This window comes from Anolis sagrei, chromosome 1 (genome assembly GCF_037176765.1).
Source record: "Anolis sagrei isolate rAnoSag1 chromosome 1, rAnoSag1.mat, whole genome shotgun sequence".
Classification (NCBI taxonomy): Eukaryota; Metazoa; Chordata; class Lepidosauria; order Squamata; family Dactyloidae; genus Anolis; species Anolis sagrei.
Genome location: NC_090021.1, coordinates 6,655,823 through 6,681,554, shown reverse-complemented (window position 1 = coordinate 6,681,554; position 25,732 = coordinate 6,655,823). Strand labels below are relative to the sequence as shown.

The following is a 25,732-nucleotide window of genomic DNA, read 5'->3' as shown; positions in this document are numbered from 1 at the left end:
AAGAATGATGGGAATTGTAGTCCTTTAAGAATCTTATATTGCTGAATAATAATAATAATAATAATAATAATAAACTGGACTTGTGATAAGAGTGTGGCTAGCTCCAGATATTTGTCTAGGACAGCAATTGTTCCATCTCATTTGGCTGGGGATGATGGGAATTGTAGTCCTTTATAATAACAATAACAACAACAACACTAATGACAATAATAATATAGATTAGCTGGGGTTGTGATAGTGTGATAGAAGGAGTGTGGCTACACATATTTGTCCAGGACAGTAATTGCTCCATGTCATTTGGCTGGGGGTGATGGGAATTGTAGTCCTTTACAATAACAACAACAGCAATGATAATAATAATATAGATTAGCTGGGGTTGTAATAGTGTGATAGGAGAGATGTGTCTAGCCTCCACATATTTGTCCAGGATACCAATCCCTGAATGTCATTGGCTGGGGATGATGGGAATTGTAGTTCTTTACAACAACAACAATAATAATAATAATAATAACAATAACAATAACAACAACAACAACAATAAATATGCAGAGTGGTGGATAGTGTTGAGTTGCCTTTCATGCATTTGCTCTGGACACTAACCCCTCCATGCTATTGGCTTTGGATGATGGGAATTGTAGTCCTTTACAAATCAATAATAATAATAATAATATACAGATTAACTAGGCTTGTGATAAGAGGAGTGTGGCTAGCTGCACATATTTGTCTAGGGCAGCTATACCTTCGTACTATTGTCTGGAGATGATGGGAATTGTAGTCCTTTACAAATATATCAATAACAACAAAATACAGTAAGGTGGTTACTGTTGTGTGGCCTTCCATGTAGTTGCCCTGGACAGCAAATAGCAAATTCCACCCATTTTCCCATTTGGCTGAGGATGATGGGAATTGTAGTCCTTTACAAATCTATTATTATTATTACTATTATTATTATTAGGTTTGTAATAGGAGGAGTGTGTAGGACATATTTGTCCAGAACAGCAATCCTGCCATGTCATTGGCTGGGGATGATGGGAATTGTAGTTCTTTGCAAATCTTATATTATTATTATTATTATTATTATTAGGCTTGTGATAGGAGGAGTGTGTAGGACATATTTGTCCAGAACAGCAATCCTTCATGTCATTGGCTGAGGATGATGGGAATTGTAGTCCTTTGCAAATCTTATATTATTATTATTATTATTATTATTATTATTATTAGGTTTGTGATAGGAGGAGTGTGTAGGACATATTTGTCCAGAACAGCAATCCTTCATGTCATTGGCTGAGGATGATGGGAATTGTAGTCCTTTGCAAATCTATTATTATTATTATTATTATTATTAATAGACTTGTGATAGGAGGAGTGTGTAGGACATATTTGTCCAGAACAGCAATCCTTCATGTCATTGGCTGAGGATGATGGGAATTGTAGTCCTTTGCAAATCTATTATTATTATTATTATTATTATTATTAATAGACTTGTGATAGGAGGAGTGTGTAGGACATATTTGTCCAGAACAGCAATCCTTCATGTCATTGGCTGAGGATGATGGGAATTGTAGTCCTTTGCAAATCTATTATTATTATTATTATTAATAGACTTGTGATAGGAGGAGTGTGTAGGACATATTTGTCCAGAACAGCAATCCTTCATGTCATTGGCTGAGGATGATGGGAATTGTAGTCCTTTGCAAATCTTGTATTATTATTATTATTATTATTATTATTATTAGGTTTGTGATAGGAGGAGTGTATAGGACATATCTGTCCAGAACAGCAATCCTTCCATGTCATTGGCTGGGGATGATGGGAATTGTAGTCCTTTGCAAATCTTAATAGTTCTAACAACAATAATAGTAATACAGGAATACTAATAGTGGAGCTTAGCTGGGCTCCTCCTTGGCTCGCCTGTTTATTTTCTGCCAGGGAAGGAGGGAGGGGGGCGTGTACTTAAAGGGGGCGGCTCAGCCAATGGGCGCCGGGGGGCGTGGCCACGCGGCCAGCTTGTTTACAACAGACCTTCCCGAGGAGCTTTCACCCGGCCGGCAAGAGAGAGGAGGCGGCGGCGGGAGGGAAAACGCGGAGCTTGGATTCTCTCACTGGCGCGGAACGGAGCCAGCATTTTCTTTCCTGGGTTTTTATGGGGGGGGGGGGGGGAAGCAGCTTGGAAAGAGCTGGAGGTAAACAAGACATCGATTGCTAAAAAGGGCCTGGGATATACAAAAGGTGGCCCAAAAGCCACAAAGACATTTGGAATATATTGTATAAGTATGTATATAATAATAATAATAATACAATAATATTGACATGATGGCAACAGTCTTGGACAGCAGTGGCTCCCAAAGTGACCCATTTAAGGTGGAATCGGGTGTCAAACAGGGATGTGTTATTGCCCCAACTCTATTCTCCATCTTCATCGCGATGATACTTCACCTTGTTGATGGGAAGCTTCCCACCGGAGTGGAAATAATCTATCGGACAGACGGCAAGCTGTTTAACCTCAGCAGACTGAAAGCCAAAACCAAAGTTACAACAACATTTGTTATAGAACTCAAGTATGCTGATGACAATGTCGTCTGTGCGCATTCAGAAGAAGATCTACAAGCCACTCTATACACCTTCGCAGAAGCATACACGAAGCTTGGCCTGTCATTGAACATTGAGAAAACCAAAGTGCTCTTTCAGCAGTCACCAGCCAATCCCTCTCCAATGCCAGAGATACAGCTTAATGGTGTAACATTAGAAAATGTTGATCATTTCCGCTCCCTTGGCAGCCACCTCTCCACCAAAGTCAACATCGACACCGAAATACAACACCGCCTGAGCTCTGCGAGTGCAGCATTTTTCCGAATGAAGCTGAGAGTGTTTGAGGACCAGGACATCCGTAGGGATACCAAGGTGCTTGTCTATAAAGCTATTGTCCTCCCAACCCTGCTCTATGCCTGCGAAACATGGACTGTCTACAGACGTCACATGCAACTCCTGGAACGATTCCATCAGCGCTGCCTCCGGAAAATCCTGCAAATCTCTTGGGAAGACAAGCAGACAAACGTCAGCGTGCTGGAAGAAGCAAAGACCACCAGCATTGAAGCCATGGTCCTCCACCATCAACTCCGCTGGGCCGGCCACGTTGTCTGGATGCCGGACCACTATCTCCCAAAGCAGTTGCTCTACTCTGAACTTAAGAACGGAAAACAGAACTTTGGTGGGCAGGAAAAGAGATTGAAAGATGGGCTCAAAGCCAACCTTAAAATCTCTGGCATAGACACCGAGAACTGGGAAGCCCTGGCCCTTGAGCGCTCCAGCTGAAGGTCAGCTGTGACCAGCAGTGCTGCAGAATTCGAGGAGGCACAAATGGAGGGTGAAAGAGAGAAATGTGCCAGGAGGAAGGCGCGTCAAGCCAACCCCGACCGGGACTGCCTTCCACCTGGAAACCAATGCCTTCACTGCGGGAGAAGTTGCGGGTCAAGAATAGGGAAAAGGTGCCCTTTTTGTACTATAACTCCCACCATCCCCTTAACAGCATTCTGAGAGAGATGGTTGTATAATTATATGTATGTATATAATTACATATATGGCAAGGGGATGCTGGGAGTGTTAGTACAAAAAGGGTACTTTTCCCTATGAAATTCATTAGATCATAATATATGTGTATGCAAGATCTATCTATCCATCTATCTTACATACACACCTTAGGCACCTTTCCCCATGATGTGTGTGTGTGTGTGTGTGTGTGTGATTATATAATTACCTCTCCCAGAAAGCTGGCAAGGGGATGCTGGGTGTGATAGTACAAAAAGGGCACCTTTCCTTGGGAGTCATGAGATCATTATATATGTGTATGTAAGATCTATCTATCTATCTTATATACACATCTTAGGCACCTTTCCCTATGAACATGTGTATGTGTGTTTGTGTGTGTAATTATATAACTACCTCTCCCAGAATGCTGGCAAGGGGATGCTGGGAGTGATAGTACAAAAAGGGCACCTTTCACTTTGAAATATAGGTGTATGTTTTAGATGCTGTATTGTATTTTTTGGGCTTGGTCTCATGTTAGCCACCCCGAGTCCCCATCAGGGAGATGGTGGCAGGGTATAAAGATTATAATAATAATAATAATAATAATAATAATAATAATAATAATCTTTATACCCTGCCACCATGGAGCCCCTGGTGGCACAGTGGGTTAAAGCACTGAGCTGCTGAGCTTGTTGATCGAAAGGTCGCAGGTTCGATTCCGGGGAGCGGCGTGAGCTTCCGCTGTCAGCCCTAGCTTCTGCCAACCTAGCAGTTCGAAAACATGCAAATGTGAGTAGATCAATAGGTACCGCTCCGGCGGGAAGGTAACGGCGCTCCATGCAGTCATGCCGGCCACATGACCTTGGAGGTGTCTACGGACAACGCTGGCTCTTCGGCTTAGAAATGGAGATGAGCACCACACCCCAGAGTCAGACATGACTGGACTTAATGTCAGGGGACTACCTTTACCTTTACCTATTATTATTATTATTATGTTATAAGTGGGTGTGTGTGTATGTGTATGTAATTATATAACAGCTTCTCCCAGAATGCTGACAAGGGAATGCTGGGAGTGACAGTCCAAAAAGGGCACCTTTCGCTATGAATGTGTATATGTAAAAAGCGAAAGATGTATACGATCTGTATGAATGTGTATATGTGTGTGTGCATGTGTGTATGTATGTATGTGTGTGTGTGTGTGTGTGTGTAATTATATAACTGCCTCTCACAGGATGCTGGTAAGGGGATGCTGAGAGTGACAGTCCAAAAACAGCACCTTTCCCTATGAAATTCATGATATCACCATATATATCAATGTGGTATCTAGCTATCTATCCATCCATCCATCCATCAATCTACCTCTCCCAGAATGCTGGCAAGGGGATGCTTGGGATGATAGCCCAAAAAGGGTACCTATCCCTATGATATGAATAAGGTCACTATATATATGTATATACGTGTGTGTGTACCGCTTATGATGCTATAATATTGTAAATAGAAAACAAAGGAGTCGTTAAACCTTGAAGCCCCATTGCTGTAGTATTGTAATAGATTTCAATGGCTGGTTGGAGATTCAGATCACATAGTTTTCCAAACTTTCCATGCTAGTGACACACTTTTTAGACACGCATCCTTTTGCGCCACAGTCATTCGGTTTTACTGCTTAAGTGAAGATTTAACTAACCCCTTGTAGGAGTTTAATACAGTATCTACGTGTATGTGTGTGTGTATTTATTTTGTATTTACGCCATTTATATGCTGCCCGAAGCAGACTCAGAGCGGCTTACAAGATATATATACATACAATATATGATATTATTAGCATAGTACAATATCAGTATTATATATTACGATATTGTACGATACCATTATATATATATAGTATAATCTATATAAATAAAAATGTAATGTTCAATGTATTGTCGAAGGCTTTCATGGCTGGAATCACTAAGTTCTTGTGGGTTATTTCGGGCTATAGGGCCATGTTCTAGAGGCATTCTCTCCTGACGTTTCGCCTGCATCTATGGCAAGCATCCTCAGAGGTAGTGAGGTCTGTTGGAATTAGGACAATGGGCTTATATATCTGTGGAATGGCTGGGGTGGGACAAAGAGCTCTTCTCTGCTGGAGCTAGGTGTGAATGTTTCAACTGACCACCTTCATTAGCATTTGAAGGCCTGGCTGAGCATGGGAAAATCTTTTGTTGAGAGGTGTTAAGATGTGCCTGGTTGTTTCCTCTCTGCTGTTTTGCTGTTGTAATTTTAGAGTTTTTTTAATACTGGTAGCCAGTATTAAAACGTCAGGAGAAACATCAGGAGAAATGCCTCTAGAACATGGCCCTATAGCCCAAAAAAACCCCACAAGAACCTAATGTAATGTTCATTTGTGGAATTAACATAGCTCAAAAACCACTGGGTGAATTGTCACCAAATTTGGACACAATACATCTATCAGGCCAACAAGTGACCATCACTCATAAAAACACTGAAAAACACAGCAGAAGTGACTTAAAAATCCAAAAAAATAAAAATACATTACAACACAAGTGAAAAACCACATATATACACATGCACAAATATACACACACACATATATGCACACAAACAACACATATACACAGACTGGGCCACAGCAATGCGTGGCAGGGGATGGCTAGTGTATAATATATATAATGTGTAATGTATAAAATAATGTATAATGTATATAAATTTCGTATAATCTTTACTGTGCTGTATCCACTATTGCACACTGTGTCTCTGTGGCCAACAGTTATGCTCAAATCCATTCGCCTCCCCGTTTCTCAATGAAATTGCCCAAACCTTTACAGGAAGTGCTCCGAGTCATTGGACATCATATGATCAAGCATTTGACAGATCTGTCATGTGAAGACACCCTTCCTTGTGTGCGTGTGTATTTGTATGTGCCTTCAGGTTGCCTGTCAATCCAAGGCCCTTTCTACACTGCCGGATAAAATCCAGATTATCTGCTTTGAACTGGATTATATGGCAGTGTAGGTTCATATGATGCAGTTCAAAGCAGATAATGTGGATTATAGGGCAGTGTAGAAGGGGCCTTACTCAGAGAAAAGCCCAGCATCTCATTTTTTAAAAAGTCATGCAACTTTGGAAAAGTTTGGAAAAGTTTTGGACTCTAACATGCATGGGCAAACTGTGGCCCTCTGGGTGTTTTGGACTTCAACTCCCACAATTCCTAACAGCCGGTAGGCTGTTAGGAATTGTGGGAGTTGAAGTCCAAAACACCCGGAGGGCCGCAGTTTGCCCATGCATGGACTACAATCACCATCCTTCCCAACCCACAATGCATTATTCCAAAACGGTTATGGGGTTTGTAGTTCAAAGCCAGTAATTTCCCAAACTCAGCAGAAATCTTTGATGGATTTGTGTTTGCTTTATAGTCACTCCGGTTGTGTAAACATCTCTTTTGCCAATATTTTACATTTGTGTGTACAGTGTAAAATAAAGAGGAAACTCTGGCTGGCAAATGTATGCTTGGTTTGGCAAGGACCGTCCCCGATTAAGCCTTTGCCGTACCACTTTCTTTTGTCCTCCAAGGTGAGTTCAAAGTGCAAAAGTCGCTTGCTCTTGTTTCACTTGCCGGTGCATTCTGCACTGTAAAATCAATGTGGTTCGAAGTGGGATAAATTTCAGATGCATCTGACATGATTCACAGAACTAACAAGGCTTGTAATGATCATGTGCATCCCAGTTGCATGAATGAAGGTAGAAATCCATGCAGATGAGCTTGCATATCAATTGCTGCTGCATAAGGAGCATTCACGGTCTTTCTCGGGGATTATTTTATATGCTCTTGAAATCTTGCCCAGGGCTATCACCGCTTCCTCCTTCCTCTCAGCAATCAAATGATTATACCATGTGTGTCTCTCTCGGTGTGTAGATATATATATAACTGTATACATACACAAACACACACACTGAGTGGGCCATTGGTATCCACTAGATGCTCCTTGCAGACACCAAAATCTGCAAATTCTGAATTATATATAAGAAGCAGAGAGTGTTTGAGGACCAGGACATCCGTAGGGAGACCAAGGTGCTTGTTTATAAAGCTATTGTCCTCCCAATCCTGCTATACGCCTGCAAAACGTGGACTGCTGACCATTTCCACTACCTTGGCAGCCACCTCTCCACAAAAGTCAACATCGAGGCTGGATGGCCATCTGTCAGGGGTGATTTGAATGCAATATTCCTGCTTCTTGGCAGGGGGTTGGACTGGATGGCCCATGAGGTCTCTTCCAACTCTTTGATTCTATGATTCTATGATTGAGACTGAAATACAACACCTCGTGAGCTCTGCAAGTGCAGAATTCTTCCGAATGAAGCAGAATGTTTGAGGATTGGAACATCCATAGAGAGACCAAGGTGCTTGTTTATAAAGCTATTGTCCTCCCAGCCCTGCTATACGCCTGCAAAACGTGGACTGTTGACCATTTCTAATACCTTGGTAGCCACCTCTTCACAAAAGTCCACATCGAGACTGGAATACAGCACCACCTGAGCTCTGCGAGTGCAGCATTCTTCCAAATGAAGCAGAGTGTTTGAGGATTGGGACATCCATAGAGAGACCAAGGTGCTTGTTTATAAAGCTATTGTCCTTCCAGCCCTGCTATACATCTTGAAAACGTGGACTGTTGACCATTTCCACTACCTTGGCAGCCACCTCTCCACAAATGTCAACATCGAGACTGAAATACAACACCACCTGAGCTCTGCGAGTGCAGAATCCTTCCGAATGAAGCAGAGTGTTTGAGGATTGGGACATCCAGAGGGAGACCAAGGTGCTTGTTTATAAAGTTACTGTCCTTCCAACCCTGCTATAGACCTGCGAAACATGGACTGTCTACATACGTCACACTCAACTCCTAGAACGATTCCATCAGCTCTGCCTGCGAAAAATCCTGCACATCTCTTGGGAAGACAGACGGACAAATGTCAGTGTGCTGAACGAAGCAAGGCCACCAAGCATTGAAGTGATGCTCCTACACCATCAACTCCTCAGCTGGACTGGCCACGTTGTCCAAATGCATAAAGATCACTGTCTCCCAAAGTAGTTACTCTACTCCCAACTCAAGAAACGTAACATTGGTGGACAGGAAAAGAGATTTAAAGATGGGCTTAAAGCCAGTCTTAAAAACTGATGCATAGACACCTAGAACTAGGAAGGTCTGGCCCTTGAGCACTCTACCTGGTCTTCTTGTCAATCTTTCCTTCAGTTTTGTCAAGGAACTGCCCATGCAATGCTTTGGTGTGCCAGCTGTCAGCTCTGGTTTGTAGTGCAGTTTTCCTGTAATGATGATGATGATGATTATTATTATAATTATGTTTGTTTATACCCTGCTTTTCCCCTCTCTAAGGAGACTCAAAGTGGCTAACGTCAAAAGCATTACAATACAATTTAAAATATGCAAGTATTAAAACAGCATCAAACATAATTAGTATAAAAACAATTCAGATCAAAGCCATAAAAACATTTTTAAAAACATATAATGCCTCAGGCTTGTGCTTGCCTTCCTCTGAGGCTGAAAAAGTGTGACTCACCTAAGATCACCCAGGGTCCATCTCTACACTGTAGAATTAATGGAGTTTAACTTTCATGGCTTGGAGGAAAGTTCTGAGAGTGCCTTGGACTGCGAGAAGATCCAACCAGTCCATCCTCCAGGAAAGAAAGCCCGGCTGCTCATTGGAGGGAAGGAGACTAGAGACAAAGTTAAAGTCCTTTGGCCACATCATGAGGAGACAGCAAAGCCTGGAGAAGACAATGATGCTGGGGAAAGTGGAAGGCAAAAGGAAGAGGGGCCAACCAAGGGCAAGATGGATGGATGGCATCCTTGAAGTGACTGGACTGACCTTGAAGGGGCTGGGGGTGGTGACGGCCGACAGGGAGCTCTGGCATGGGCTGGTCCATGAAGTCACGAAAAGTCGGAGACGACTGAACGAATGAACAACAACAGCAACAACTTTCATGGCTTAATGCTGTGGAACCTTGGGAACTGTAGTTTGGTGAGGCCCTATCACTCCTTAGCAGAGAAGTCTGAAGGCCTTGTCAAACTGCAACTTCCCATGATTCCGTAACATTGAAAGTGGTGTGAAACCACATTAATTCTGCAGTGTAGATGCACTCATATCCAAGCAGAGATTTGAACCCTGGCCTCCGGAGTCATCAACCATTGTATGTGAGTGCATATATCTATGTGTGTGTATATACATACATGCATACACACATATACAAAACTAGCTGTCCCCTGCCACGCATTGCTGTGGCCCACATAGGGGTTCTGTGTGGAAGGTGTAGCTTAATTCTATCGTTGGTGGGGTTCAGAATGCTCTGTGATTGTGGGTGAACTATAAATCCTGGCAACTACAACTCCCAAGTGTCAAGATTCTGTTTTCCCCAAACTCCACCAGGGTTCACATTTCGGCATATTGAGTATTTGTGTAGAGTTTGGTCCAGATCTATCATTGTTTGAGTCCACAGTGATCTCTGGATGTAGGTGAACTACAACTCCAACACCAAAGGACACGGCCCACCAAACCCTCCCAGTATTTTCTATTGGTCATGGGAGAACTGTGTGCCAAGTTTGGTTCAATTCCATCATTGGTGGGGTTCAGAATGCTCTTAGATTGTATATGAACTATAAATCCCAGCAACTACAACTCCCAAATATCAAAATGCTATTTTCCCCCAAACTCCACCAGTATTCACATTTGGGCATATTGAGTATTTGTGTAGAGTTTGGTCCAGATCCATTATTGTTTGAGTCCACAGTGATCTCTGGATGTAGGTGAACTACAACTCCAAAACCAAAGGACACTGCCCACCAAACCCTTCCAGTCTTTTCTGTTGGTTATGGGAGAACTGTGTGCCAAGTTTGGTTCAATTCCATCATTGGTGGAGTTCAGAATGCTCTTTGATTGTAGGTGAACTATAAATCCCAGCAACTACAACTTCCAAGTTACAAAATCATATTTTTTTTTGAGTGATGGTCACTCCTTGTGTTGTGAGACGTTTTGTTGCCAAATTTGGTGTGATTTCGTTCATTGGTTCTTTTGTTTTTAAGGAACTCATTATGTACAGAGCATTTTTATATATATAGAAGATTGTGCTTTGCTTTCTCTTTCTCTCCTCCTTCCCACACCTTTCTCAGCCTTTCTCCAAATTTTCTCATTTGTTCCCTATGGGTTTTGTCTTGCCGTTGGCAATCCTGCGAAAATGCTTCTCAAAACTGAAATCCGAGAGGCTTCCAATGTGAAGCGTTTCGATGCGCATGAGACGAACAATTGCCGAATCTTTGGCAGCCTGGCGTTCCTTTTGCTGCTGGAGGAGTTTCAATAATGCTGCTCCTAGTCGGACCGAACGCGATTCCTCTCCCTCCCTTCTCCTAAGCCTTTCCTTTGCCGTTGTGTTGACACTGTAGGTGTGTCTCTCCAAACAAATGTCTGCAAACCCTTTGTGCAAACAACAGGGAGTCACTCCGACTGGGCCAATGTCCCCTTTGTGGTTAACTGGTCTGACGGCGCAAGTATGCACATGTATGGCAGCATGGGTCCCATAGGTGTGTTTGTGGGTTGATGGCTGCAGCATCAAGAATCTGGAGTTGCGTTCCATTCTTGTTATGTGCCGTCACGTTGAGTTCAACTTATGGCGATCCCAAGTCAGGGCAATTTCTCAGTCATGCACTCTTCCCCTATATCAGTGGGTCTCAACCTTCCTAATGCCACAAACCCTTGATACAGTTCCTCATGTTGTGGTGACCCACAACCATAATATTATTTTCTTTGCTACTTCATAACTGCAATTTTGCTACTGTTATGAATCGTAATGTAAATATCTGATATGCGGGACGTATTTTCATTCACTGGACTAACTTTGGCACAAATACCTGATACGCCCACATTTTAATAATTGTGGGGTTGGGGAAGAGATTGATTTTGTCATTTGGAAGTTGATGGATCTGGACCAAACTTGGCACGGATACTCAATGTGCCCAAATGTGAACACTGGTGGAGTTTGGGGAAAATAGACCTTGACATATGAGAGTTGCAGTTGCTGGGATTTATAGTTCACCTACAATCAAAGGGCATTCTGAAGTACACCAATGATGCATTGAACAAAACTTGGTACACAGAACTCCCATGACCAACATAAAATACTGGGAGAGTCTGGTGGGCATTGACCTTGAGTTTTGGAGTTGTAGTTCACCTACATTCAGGGAGCACTGTGGACTCAAACAATGATGACTCTTGACCAAACTTGGCACGAATACTCAATATACTCAAATGTGAGCACTGGTGCAGTTTGGTGAAAATAGACTTTGACATTTGGCAGTTGTAGTTGCTGGGATTTATAGTTCATCTACAATCAAAGGGCATTCTGAGCTCCATCAACAATGGAATGGAACCATATTTGGCACACAGCACTCCCATGACCAAAAGAAAATACTGGAAGGGTTTGGTGGGTATTGACCTTGAGTTTTGGAGTTGTAGTTCACCGACATCCAGAGAGCACTGTGGACGCCCCGAGTTAGCTGCCCCGAGTCCCCTTTGAAGAAATGGTGGCGGGGTATAAATAAAATTTCTTCTTCTTCTTCTTCTTCTTCTTCTTCTTCTTCTTCTTCTTCTTCTTCTTCTTCATGATGACTCTCGACCAAACTTGGTACGAATACTCAATATATCCAAATGTGAACACTGGTGGAGTTTGGGGAAAATAGACCTTGACATTTGGCAGTTGTAGTTGCTGATTGTAGGTGTATAGTTCACCTAGTACTATGACATTTGTCCGCTTGTCTTCCCAAGAGATTTACAGGATTTTTCAGAGGCAACGCTGATGGAATTATTCTAGGAGTTGTATGTGACATCTGTAGACAGTCCACGTCTCGCAGGCATATAGCAGGGTTGGGAGGACAATAGCTTTATAAGCAAGCACCTTGGTATCCCTACGGATGTTCCGGTCCTCAAACACTCTTTGCTTCATTCAGAAAAATGCTGCACTTGCAGAGTTCAGGTGGTGTTGTATTTCAGTGTGAATGTTGAAGAATTGAAAAAATGAAGAATGTTGTGGAAAAACTAACAAAATGAAGTTCAACAGTGACAAATGCAAGATACTCCACTTTGGCAGGAAAAACGAAATGCAAAGATACAGAATGGGGGACAATGCCTGGCTCGAGAGCAGTACGTGTGAAAAAGATCTTGGAGTCCTCGTGGACAACAAGTTAAACATGAGCCAACAATGTGATGTGGCGGCAAAAAAAGCCAATGGGATTTTGGCCTGCATCAATAGGAGCCTAGTGTCTAGATCTAAGGAAGTAATGCTACCCCTCTATTATGCTTTGGTTAGACCACATCTGGAATATTGTGTCCAATTCTGGGCACCACAATTCAAGAGAGATATTGACAAGCTGGAATGTGTCCAGAGGAGAGCGACTAAAATGATCAAGGGTCTGGAGAACAAGCCCTATGAGGAGCGGCTTAGGAAACTGGGCATGTTTAGCCTGAAGAAGAGAAGGCTGAGAGGAGATATGATAGCCATGTATAAATATGTGAGAGGAAGCCACAGGGAGGAGGGAGCAAGCTTGTTTTCTGCTTCCTTGGAGACTAGGACGCGGAACAATGGCTTCAAAATACAAGAGAGGAGATTCCATCTGAACATGAGGAAGAACTTCCTGACTGTGAGAGCCGTTCAGCAGTGGAACTCTCTGCCCCAGAGTGTGATGGAGGCTCCTTCTTTGGAAGCTTTTAAACAGAGGCTGGATGGCCATCTGTCAGGGGTGATTTGAATGCAATATTCCTGCTTCTTGGCAGAATGGGGTGGGACTGGATGGCCCATGAGGTCTCTTCCAACTCTTTGATTCTATGATTCTATGAATACACTGCCTCAGAGTCCAGTGGAGTCTCCTTCTCTGGAGGATCTTGTCGGGATCTTGTCTATTGTCTTCATGCCTGCTTTTCCAAGTCTTATAGTCTTCTTCGGATGACAGAGCCCAAGTATGGAAAAATCTTGAACTGTTTCAAGGTCTCCTCCTCCTCCTTCTCTTTCAGAGTTTTGTAAACCTTCCTTGTGGTTATTGTTTTTGTTTTCTTCATACTCAACCGTCACCCTGTTTTTCCGCTTTCCTCCTTGATTTTTCCACCCGTGTCATTCCAAGTCTTGGCTATTGTCCGCCTGCAACATGGGCTGGCATGCTCTCCGATAGTTGCAAGATCACAAGCTAAACTTGGAGGCTTGTGTTTAGGGGTATTAATCAGCATAAGTCACCCCAAAACTTCAATTTTCAGTGAAGTTTCCCCCGTCAAAGGAAGAGTTTCTGAGGTGCCACAGAATGGGAAAAAGATTTGAAGCAATCCTCTGGTTGTGATCCACTCCAAGTTGGTGAGTAGTGTTTTTAAATCACAAGGCTGGGCTTCATTACAAGGAGGAACTTGAAAAGTAATCACAAGGTGTGTCTACATTGCAGAATGAAAGCAGTTTGATACTACTTTAACTTACCATGGCTCAATTCTTGTTTGGTGAAGCACCAGCACTCCCGGGCAGAGAAGACTACAGATTCTGTAAAACTACAACTCCAATTCAATGCATCATATGACTGTGACTCCTTCTACACTGCCTGTGCTCTCTCACGCTGGGCCTGAAATAATGTCTGTTTACAGGATGTGCTCTCTGTATGCCCAACAGGACGCCGGGGTGCCTCAGCTGAAGGGCCCTTTAGATTTCCCAACACAGAGTTCAATTGAGGCTCGAGATAAGTTCAACAAAGTTCTTAAATCTTTGGGCTTAAATCTTCAAAATCTTCAGGAGCAGAATTCAAAACGATCTTGACAGATTAGAGAGATGGGCTAAAACTAACAAAATGAAGTTCAACAGTGACAAATGCAAGATACTCCACTTTGGCAGGAAAAACAAAATGCAAAGATACAAAATGGGGGATGCCTGGCTCGAGAGCAGGAAGTGTGAAAAAGATCTTGGAGTCCTCGTGGACAACAAGTTAAACATGAGCCAACAATGTGATGTGGCGGTAAAAAAAGCCAATGGGATTTTGGCCTGCATCAATAGGAGCCTAGTGTCTAGGTCCAGGGAAGTCATGCTCCCCATGCTCTATTCTGCTCTGGTTAGACCACACCTGGAATATTGTGTCCAATTCTGGGCACTACAATTCAAGAGAGATATTGACAAACTGGAATGTGTCCAGAGGAGAGCGACTAAAATGATCAAGGGTCTGGAGAACAAGCCCTATGAGGAGCGGCTTAAGGAGCTGGGCATGTTTAGCCTGAAGAAGAGAAGGCTAAGAGGGGATATGATAGCCATGTATAAATATGTGAGAGGAAGCCACAGGGAGGAGGAGGGAGCAAGCTTGTTTTCTGCTTCCTTGGAGACTAGGATGCAATGGGACAATGGCTTCAAACTACAAGAGAGGAGATTCCATCTGAACACGAGGAAGAACTTCCTGACTGTGAGAGTCGTTCAGCAGTGGAACTCTCTGCCCCGGAGTGTGGTGGAAGCTTTAAACAGAGGCTGGACCTTACTACCTCTGAGGATGCTTGCCATAGATGCAGGCGAAACGTCAGGAGAAATGCCTCTAGAACATGGCTCTATAGCCCGAAAAAACCCACAAGAACCTAACATAGATGTTGTTTGTTCAGTTTGGTGAAGGAACACACACAGTTGTGTTCTTTGCAATCTCAAATACAAGGGGAGCTGGTCTAATGGTTTGACGTTACAGAAGGGTAGATTTTGGTTGAACATTAGCAGGAAATTAATGACATTCATAGCAATTAAACAATGGACCCAATTGCCTCCTTCCCTGGATGTCTCAGAAAAAGCTCCTTCCTCTGGATGCTCCAGACGTAGAGCCTGCATTGAGCAGCGGGTTGGAGTAGATGGCCTCTGGAGACCTCTCCAGTTCTATATGTCTATTACAGTGTTTCTCAACCTGGGGGTCGGGAAGGACACCTGGAGGGGTTGTGAAGGTGTGTCAGAGGGGTCGCCAAAGACCATCAGAAAACAGTATTTTCAGTTGGTCATGGGGGTTCTGTGTGGGAACGTTGACCCAATTCTATCATCGGTGGGGTTCAGAACACTCCTTGATTGTAGGTGAACTATAAATCCCAGCAAGTACGACTCCCAAATGTCAAAGTATATTTTCCCCAAACCCCATCAGTGTTCACATTTGGGCATATTGAGTATCCGTGCCAAGTTTGGTCCAGATCCATCATTGTTTGAGCCCACAGTGCTCTCTGGATGTAGGCAAACTTCAACTCCCAAACTCAAGGTCAATGCTCACCAAACCCTTCCAGTATTTTCTGTTGATCATGAGAGTTCTGTGTGCCAAGTTTGGTTCAATTCCATTGTTGGTGGGGTTCATAATGCTCTTTTTTTGCAGGTTAACTGTAAATCCCAGCAACTACAACTCCCAAATGACAAAATCAATCCCCCCGCCAACCCCACCTGTATTCAAATTTGGGCATACCGGGTATTTGTGCCAAATTTGCTCTAGTGAATGAAAATACATCCTGCAGATCATTATTTACATGGCGATTCATAATGTTAGGGTTATGGTTGGGGGTCACCACAACATGAGGAACTGTATTAAGGGGTCACGGCATTAGGAAGGTTGAGAACCACTACTCTACATCACAATGGGTCCATCTCTGGAGCTTGGGTTTTAGTGCTGAAAGCTTTATGTTCATTCTCACGCATTGCAATTTTCTTGGAGGTTTGCTATCCGGGCCTCTTTCTAAGGCTGAGAGAGTGTGACTTTCTGAAAAATGGGTTCTTTTCACATGGCCAAGCAGGGATTCAAACCCCAAAGTCTTAGTCCAGCACTCAAGGAGCAGCACCACATTTGCACACACTTGAACATCAACATGTCATTCATCATTTCATTTGGCTGTCCGGATGCTGAACCGAGGTCTTCTGATTCATTGATTTGGCAGAAAATCTTGTGTGGTTTTCCGCATCCCGCTTTCTGTGCAACTTTTGCACAGGCAGCTCTTACTTGGAAAGGGTCACGCTCCAGCTGTGGTCATGATGCTTGGCTTTTGGCACATTTTGTGCCTCTTTTTTTGTGGTTCCTCTCTGGTCTTCTCTTGCATTTATGAGATTTGCACAGTCGGTTGCCCATCTCCAAAGAAGAAAGCACCAATCTTGCTGGATCAAAAGGTCTATGTTGGGGTTGGGACCCTTGCAATCCTATAACACAGGCATGGGAAAGTTCTCTCTCTCTCTATATATATATAAATAAAAATGTAATGTTCAGTTCTTGTGGGATTAACAGAACTCAAAAACCACTGGACAAATTGACACCAAATTTGGAACACAAGACACCTAACAACTCAATGTATGTCCTTCGCTCACAAAAATACTGAAAAACACAGCAGAAGGGACTTAAAAATCCCCAAAAAGCTAAATGACGAAAAGCTAAATGACAATACAGAAAAAAGGAAGAAAGAGGGAGGGAAGGGGAGGAAAATAAGAAAGAAAGAAAGGAAAGAAAGAAGGAGGGAAAGAAAGAAGGAAAGGGAGAAGGAAGCATGGAAGCAAAGAGAGAAGGAAGGAAAGAGATAGAGAAGGAAGAAAGGAGAGAAAGAGGGAGGGAAAGAAAAAGGGGGAAGGAAGGAAGGAAAGTTAGAGAAGGAAGGAAGGAGAGAAGGAAAGAAAAAGGGAAAAGAAGGAAGGGGGGAGATGTAGAGAAAGAGAGAAGGAAAGAAAGAAGGAAAGAGAGAAGGAAGAAAAGAGAGACAGCAGAAGAGAAAGAAAAAGGGGGAAGGTAGGAAAGAGACAGAGAAGGAAGGAAAAAGAGAAGGAAAGATGGGAAGGAAGGAAAGAGGGAGTGAAGGAAGGAGGGAAGGAAGAAGAAAAAGAGGGCAGGTTGGCCACAGCAACACGTGGCGGGTACAGCTAGTATATATATAATCCCACAAACGAACATTACATGTGATGTTCGTTTCTGGGATTAACATAACTCAAAAACTGTTGGAGGAATTTACACCAAATTTGGACACAAGACACCTAATAACGCAAGGAGTGACCATCACTATTTTTTTCCCCCTGAACTCTATCAATGATGGAATTGAACCAAACATAGCAAACAAGACTCCCACAACCAACAGAAAACACCAGGAGGGTTTGGTGAACTACAACTCCCAAACCTTGAGTTTGGGAGTTGTAGTTCACCTACATCCAGAGAGTACCATGGACTCAAATAATTATGGATCTGGACCAAACTTGGCATAAATATTCCATACGCCCAAATATGAACACAGATTGAGTTTGTGGGAAATAGACTTTGACATTTGGGATTTGTAGTTACTGGGATTTATAGTTCACCTACAATCAAAGAGTATTCTGACTCCCACCAACAACAGAATTGGGGCAAACTTCCCACACAGAACCTTGATGACCAATAGAACACACTTAAGGCCACCCAGTCCAACTCTCTTCACCGGGGCAAGAAAATCTAATCAGAGCCCTCCTGACAAAGAGCCACTCAGCCACAGATATAGGTAGATAGATATGATTCACACACAGAGATATAGTGTCCTAGATTTGAAAGGGGCCCTTAGGGAAAAACAATTATAAGTTCCATGTTCCAGAGTAGGCAAACCAGACACTCTCGACATTAACACTGACAAAGAAACAGCAAGAAATACTCTTTACTCACAAGCAGAAAGAAATTATAAATATTAGAAACGAACACTTTCTAATTCCTTTATTTTCTAGATCACCAGACTGGGCCACAGCAACGCATGGCACAGAATGACTAGTATATATATCTATATAAATAAAAATGTAATGTTCGTTTGTGGAATTAACATAATTCAAAAACCACTGGACGAATTGACACGAAATTAGGACACAACACACCTAACAGTCCAACGAGTGTCCATCACCCATAAACACACATACACACAACCCCAGCGGAACAGACTTAAAAACCCCAAAACTACACCATATACACACACACACACATATATATATGCACACATATACACACATACTTACACATACATATATTCATATACACATGCACACACATATGCATATCAGCAAAGGACAAGAGGGATCCTCTCACCTCTGCGGGAGTCTACCGTATACCATGCAGCTGTGGACAAGTCTACATAGGGACCACCAAACGCAGCAGCATTGCCCAACACACGAATCAAGGAACATGAAAGGCACTGCAGACTGCTTCAACCAGAGAAGTCAGCCATAGCAGAGCACCTGAGGAACCAACCTGGACCCAGCATATTATTTGAGAACACAGAAATGCTGGACCACACCAACAACCACCATGTCAGACTACACAGAGAAGCCATTGAAACCCACAAGCATGTGGACAATTTCAACAGAAAGGAGGAAACCATTAAAATGAACAAAATCTGGCTACCAGTATTAAAAAAAACTCTAAAATTACTACAGCAAAACAGCAGAGAGGAAACAACCAGGCACATCTTAACACCTCTCAACAAAAGATTTTCCCAGGCTCAGGCAGGCCTTCAAATGCTAATGAAGGTGGTCAGTTGAAACATTCACACCTAGCTCCAGCAGACAAGAGTCCTTTGTCTCACCCTGGTCATTCCACAGATATATAAACCCATTGTCCTAATTCCAACAGACCTCACTAAATCTGAGGATGCTTGCCATATATGCAGGCGAAACGTCAGGAGAAATTCCTCTAGAACATGGCACTATAGCCCGAAAAAAACCTAGAAGAACCCTGTGATTCCAGCCATGAAAGCCTTCAACAATACAATAATAATATAGATGTCTTGGAAATCTGGTGGAGGGGATGTGCCAGAGGAGGGTTGGACTGGATGCCTCCGGAAAATCCTGCAAATCTCCTGGGAAGACAAGTGGACAAACATCAGCATGCTGGAAGAAGCAAAGACCACCAGCATTGAAGCGATGGTCCTCCGCTACCAACTCCACTGGACCGGCCACGTTGTCCGGATGCCTGACCACCGTCTCCCAAAGCCGTTGCTCTACTCTGAACTTAAGAACGGAAAACGAAATGTTGGTGGACAGGAAAAGAGATTTAAAGGTGGGCTCAAAGCCAACCTTAAAAACTCTGGCATAGACACTGAGAACTGGAAAGCTCTGGCCCTGCAGCTGGAGGTCAGCTGTGACCAGCAGTGCTGCAGAATTTGAGGAGGCACGAGTGGAGGGTGAAAGAGAGAAACGTGCCAGGAGGAAGGCGCGTCAAGCCAACCCCACCTGGAAACCAATGCCTTCACTGTGGGAGAAGATGCGGGTCAAGAATAGGGTTCCACAGCCACAGCCACCTACGGACGCACAAAAATAGTCATCAAGTAAGACCATCTTACTCGTCCGAGGGATCGCCTAAGAGAGAAGAGATGGACCCACTGCCAAGACTGAATCTGGGAGACCATCAACCTCGATCTAAGTAAATAAAAATGTAATGTTCGTTGGGTGCAGTGTCTAAAGACCTTGGCCTGCACTTAAAAACAATCGGTGCTGACAAAATTACCACCCGTCAGCTGTAAAAGCCCACCCTAAGTGGATCTGCACGCATTATTCGCCAACACATCACACAGTCCTAGACACTTGGGAAGAGTCCGACGTGTGATCCAATACAACAGCCAGCAGAGTGATGTTGTTGTGTTTCAAATAATAATAATATAGATGTCTTGGAAATCTGGTGGAGGGGGGTGTGCCAGAAGGGGATTGGACTGGATGACCTCTGGGGACCCTTTTCCAACTCTAGGGTCCTATAATTCCATGATGTATGGTTGTCTGGTTTTGTGATGCTCTGGTCTTCCTGGGAGCTCTTCCCTGCATTGATGATAGGAGCAACCTTCCCATGTCTCTATCTCTTTGCTTTCTGTCTAGGCTCCCGATCTGAGTTGAGACTCCACTCCGGGTTTTGGATGGCACCGCGTACGTGAGGCAGGCTGATGCCGGGGACAGGGGAGGGGAGGGAGGGGGAGGAGGAGGAGGAGGAGGAGGGGGAGGGCCCTGGAAGGGGAATTTCAAAACAAGCTTGGCGAGGGAAGGAAGGAAGGAAGGAGGGAAGGAGGGAGCCAAGCTGGCCAGCGGCGGAGGGAGGTAAGCAAGCAAGCAAGCAAGCAAGCGGGGGAGTGCCTCCAAGGGAGGAAGGCAAAAGAAGGGGGTGGGGGTCCTCCTTTTTGGCAAATGCAGACCCTTCCCTTGCAAGCTGGGGGTGCAAAGAAGCCTTTTGGGGGTGCACAGGGAGCCTGCGCGGGTTTTGCGCGCCATCCCAAAGGGGGTTGGGTCGCCTTTGCTTGCTCCTTTATGGCTTGCTTTGCAATTTCCTTGCAATTTTTTATTTGGGGAGGGGGGGATAATCCAATAGGATGACCGCATCTTTATAGTTTTGGGTGAGCTTTGGCATAATGTAAGACCCTCTCTTTGGAAAGAGCATGCAAGGCATTGCAATAGCATTGCATTTAGATTTGCAATTGCATTGCAATGTATTATTTTGTATGTGGGGGAGTAATCCAATAGGATGATAGTTTTGGGTGGGCTTTTGCATAGTACAAGACCCTCTCTTTGGAAAGAGCATGCAATGCATTTCAGTTGCATTACAATTGCATTGCAATGTATTTTTTTGATGGGGGGACGGACGACTAATCCAATAGGATGATAGTTTTGTGTGGGCTTTTGCATAGTGTAAGACCCTCTCTTTGGAAAGAGCATGCAACGCATTGCAATAGCACTGCATTTGTATTTGCAATTGCATTGCAATGTATTTTTTGTATGTGGGGGAGTAATCCATTGGGATGATAGTTTTGGGTGGGCTTTTGCATAGTGCAAGACCCTCTCTTTGGAAAGAGCATGCATTGCATTGCAATAGCGTTGCACTTATATTTGCAATTGCATTGCTATGTATTTTTTTGTATGGCAGGACTAAGCCAATAGGATGATAGTTTTGGGTGGGTTTTTGCATAGTGCAAGACCCTCTTTGGAAAGAGTATGCATTGCATTAAGATAGTATTGCATTTGCATTGCAATAGCATTGCATTTGTATTTGCAATTGCATTGCAATGTATTTTTTTTTTGTATGTGGGGGAACTAATCTAATAGGATGGTGGTTTGGGGTAGGCTTTTGCATAATACAAGACCCTCTCTTTGGAAAGACCACGCAATACATTACTATAACATTGCATTTGTATTTGCCATTGCATTGCAATGTATTTTTTGTATGTGGGGGAGTAATCCATTGGGATGATAGTTTTGGGTGGGCTTTTGCATAGTACAAGACCCTCTCTTTGGAAAGAGCATGTATTGCAGTTGCATTGCAATGTATTTTTTGTATGTGAGGGGAGTAATCCATTAGGATGATAGTTTTGGGTGGGCTTTTGCATAGTACAAGACCTCTTTGGAAGGACCATGCAATGCATTGCAATTGCATTGCACTTATATTTGCAATTGCATTGCATTGCAATGTATTTTTTTGTATGGGGGAGGGACTAAGCCAATAAGATGATAGTTTTGGGTGGGCTTTTGCATAGTACAAGACCCTCTCTTTGGAAAGAGCATGCAATCCATTGCTGTGTGGGGGAGTAATATAATAGAATGATAGTTTTGGGTGGGCTTTTGCATAGTACAACACCCTCTCTGTGGAAAGAGTATCAATTGCATTGCATTTGTATTTGCAATTGCATTGCAATGTATTTTTTGTATGTGGGGGAGTAATCCAATAGGATGATAGTTTTGGGTAGGCTTTTGCATAGTACAAGACCCACTCTTTGGAAGGAGCATGCAATGCATTGCAGTTGCATTGCAATGTATTTTTTTGTATGTGGGGGGGGGGGAGTAATCCAATAGGATGATAGTTTTGGGTGGGTTTTTGCATAGTGCAAGACCCTCTCTGTGGAAAGAGTATCAATTGCATTTGTATTTGCCATTGCATTGCATTGCAATATATTTTTTGTATGGGGGGGGGGGACTAATCCGATGGGATGATAGTTTTGGGTGGGCTTTTGCATAGTGCAAGACCCTCTGTTTGGAAAGAGCATGCATTGCATTGCATAGCATATGTATTTGCAATTGAATTGTATTGATTGAAATTGCAATGCAATGTATTTTTTGTATGTGATGGGAATAATCCAATAGGATGAGTGCATCTTTATAGTTTTGGGTGGGCTTTGGCATAATGTAAGACCCTCTGTTTGGGAAGAGCATGCATTGCATTGCAATTGTATTGCATTTGTTTATGCAATTGCATTGCAATATAGTTTTTGTATAGGGGGGGGGACTAATCCAATAGGATGATAGTTTTGGGTGGGCTTTTGCATAGTGCAAGACATAGTGCATTACATTACAATTATATTGTATTTGCAATTGCAATTGCATTGCAATGTATTTACTTTTGCATTGCATTTCGTGTGAGCCCCCCCTCCAACTTTTGCCAATTGCAATGCAATGGGTGCCCTTCCCAATCCTAACCCTGAGCCCACAGTGTGATGCAGCAGCATAAAAAACCAATGTGATTCTTGTCTCCATCGAAGGGGAAGTTGTTCTATGTTATTTAAAGGGATTTTAGAACAGACCTTAAGCCGAACTTGAGCCAACGCTGTGATGCCGCAGCTTAAAAGGCCAATGCCATTCTAGGCTGCATCTATAGGAAGGTTAGTGTCTTGCTCGAAATGTGAAGCTGAACGTGAGCCAAGAGTGTGGTGCAGCAGCTAAAAGAGGCCAATGCGATTGTTTTGTGTTTTGCTCCGTGGGAGAAGGGGGTTGGGCTCGATGGTCTCTGGGGGACCCCTTTCCAACTCTGCATTGGGTGGAATGGCTTCTGCGTGGCCATCCACGCGTGTTTGCCACGCCTCCCTCTGTCCACAGAAGAAGAGGCACCGCCCACTCGTGTTGTGGCTCCACTTCCGGCTTTTTCCTGACTCCCCCTTTTTTACTCTTTCCTCCCCCTTTTCCCTTTCCTGACCCACTCGTGTCTGTGTGGGTGCGTGGACGCGTGTTTTCCGCCCCCATTAAGGGTAGATTGGAGACTTTCACCCACCAGCCTTATTTCTTGTGTTTGGGAGACTGCAATAATCCCAATTGGAGTCACATTAGAGTTGGAAGGGTGCCTCCAAAGGCCATCCAGTCCAACCCCCTTTCCCTGTGAAATAGGAAAATATAATCTATTCAGCCTATATTTAAAAACCTCTAAAGAAAGAGGGTTGACTACACTCCAGTTAGACTTGGAAGAGGCTCCCAAAAGCCATCCAGTCTAACCCCATTCTGCCAGGAAGGAAGGCACAGCCAAATCCCTTCCGACAGATGGCCATCCAGCCTCAGGTTAAAGAGTTAATTGGACTCCAAGGCACTATAGTGGAATATAACATTGAAAGGGAGCCCAGAGCCCACCCAGTCCAACCCTTTCTGTCATGCATTACGGCACCATCAAAATCGTCCCGACAGATGGCCATCCAGCCTCTGTTTCAAACCCTATGCCTTCCATTAAGACACTATCAAAACCGTCCTGATAGATGGCCATCCAGCCTGTTTCAAAGCCTATGCCTTGCATTAAGAAACGATCAAAACAGTCCCGACAGATGGCATTCAGCCTCTGATTCAGACACAATCAAAACCATCCCGACAGATGGCCATCCAGCCTCTGTTTCAAAGCCTATGTCTTGCATTCAGACACAATTGAAACCGTCCTGACAGATGACCATCCAGCCTCTGTTTCAAAGCCTATGCTTTGTATTCAGACACAATCACAACCATCTTGACAGATGATCACCATCTGTTTCAAAGCCTATTTCTTGCATTCAGACACAATCGAAACCGTCCTGACAGATGGCCATCCAGCCTCTGTTTCAAAACCTATGCCTTGCATTCAGACACAATCACAACCATCATGACAGATGGCCACCCTCTGTTTCAAAGCCTATTTCTTGCATTCAGTCACAATTGAAACCGTCCCAACAGATGACCATCCAGCCTCTGTTTCAAAGCCTGTGTCTTGCATTGAGCCACAATCAAAACCGTCCCGACAGATGACCATCCAGCCTCTGTTTCAAAGCCTATGTCTTGCATTGAGACACAATCAAAACCGTCCCGACAGATGGCCATCCAGCCTCTGTTTCAAAACGGGTATCGTTCCCCTTTGCACAGCTGTTGCCCAATGCTCTCGTGGGCTTCCCCGCCCCTTGCACACTCACACCCCTTTTTACACAGCGGACGTTTCTTGTTTGCACAAACAGCGCTAGGACTGGAGTCCCTATCGAGCAATGTGGGTCAGAGTGGGTTTGCTCAGAAGTCAATTCCCTTGGCTTTACGGAGACTTAGGCCCCATCTACACTTGACTATTTAATCTAGCTTCAGACTGCGGCGGCTAGACAACAAACTGCCATAAAAGCATGGAAACAAATCCCTTAATGCACACCAGCGCTTTGTAGTTTGTGCAATCCCTATCCGGGTCTTTTCGAGGATTTCCTATATCTGCACAGAGAAAACACAGCACTGGTTTGAAACTGCATTAAATGGTCAAGTGTAGATACATTACAAGTCGTCTACATCAATTGCTTACATGTATTTGAGAGTGAAAGTAGCTTCCTTGGAAAGTGGTAACAACTCTTTCATTGGAGATGTTTTAAAATAATAATAATAATAATAATAATAATAATGTTTATTTACACCCTGCTTTTTCTCTCCCCAAAGGAGACTCAAAGCAGCTAAACTGGAAACCCACCTTGCATGTTGTGTGGGTGTGGATGTATGCATTTGCGCATATATATTATATATGCATATATATTGGATTGCAAAAATCCAGATAAGGGACACTCAACCTGTATTACAAAGTAATACGCTCTATATATGTATATATACATATATATATGTATATGTATGCATATGTATATCTCCATGCATATAGAAAAAAAGAGAGAGGTGGGTGTGGATGTATGCATTTGTACGTATATATTCTATATGCATATATATTGGATTGCAAAAATCCAGATATGGGACACTCAACCTGTATTACCAAGTAATAAGCGAGATATATATATATATATATATATATATATATATATATATATATATATATATATATATATATATATATATATATATATCTCCATACACACACACACATATATATGGAGAGAGGGTGGTTGTGGATGTATGCATTTGTGCATATATACTGTATTATATATGCATATATATTGGATTGCAAAAATCCAGATAAGGGAC

At 43.3% G+C, this 25,732-nt stretch overlaps 1 protein-coding gene across 1 annotated transcript in view; it reads left to right on the top strand.

Annotated features, from left to right (window-relative positions):
• Positions 1–20,552: 20,552 nt before the first annotated feature.
• Positions 20,553–25,732, top strand: part of ZNF395 (zinc finger protein 395) — a 63,558-nt gene continuing 58,378 nt past the window's right edge. Inside the window, exon 1 of the mRNA XM_060754691.2 lies at positions 20,553–20,620. The gene's annotated coding sequence lies outside the window, so the exon portion shown is untranslated. The remainder of the gene's footprint in view (positions 20,621–25,732) is intronic.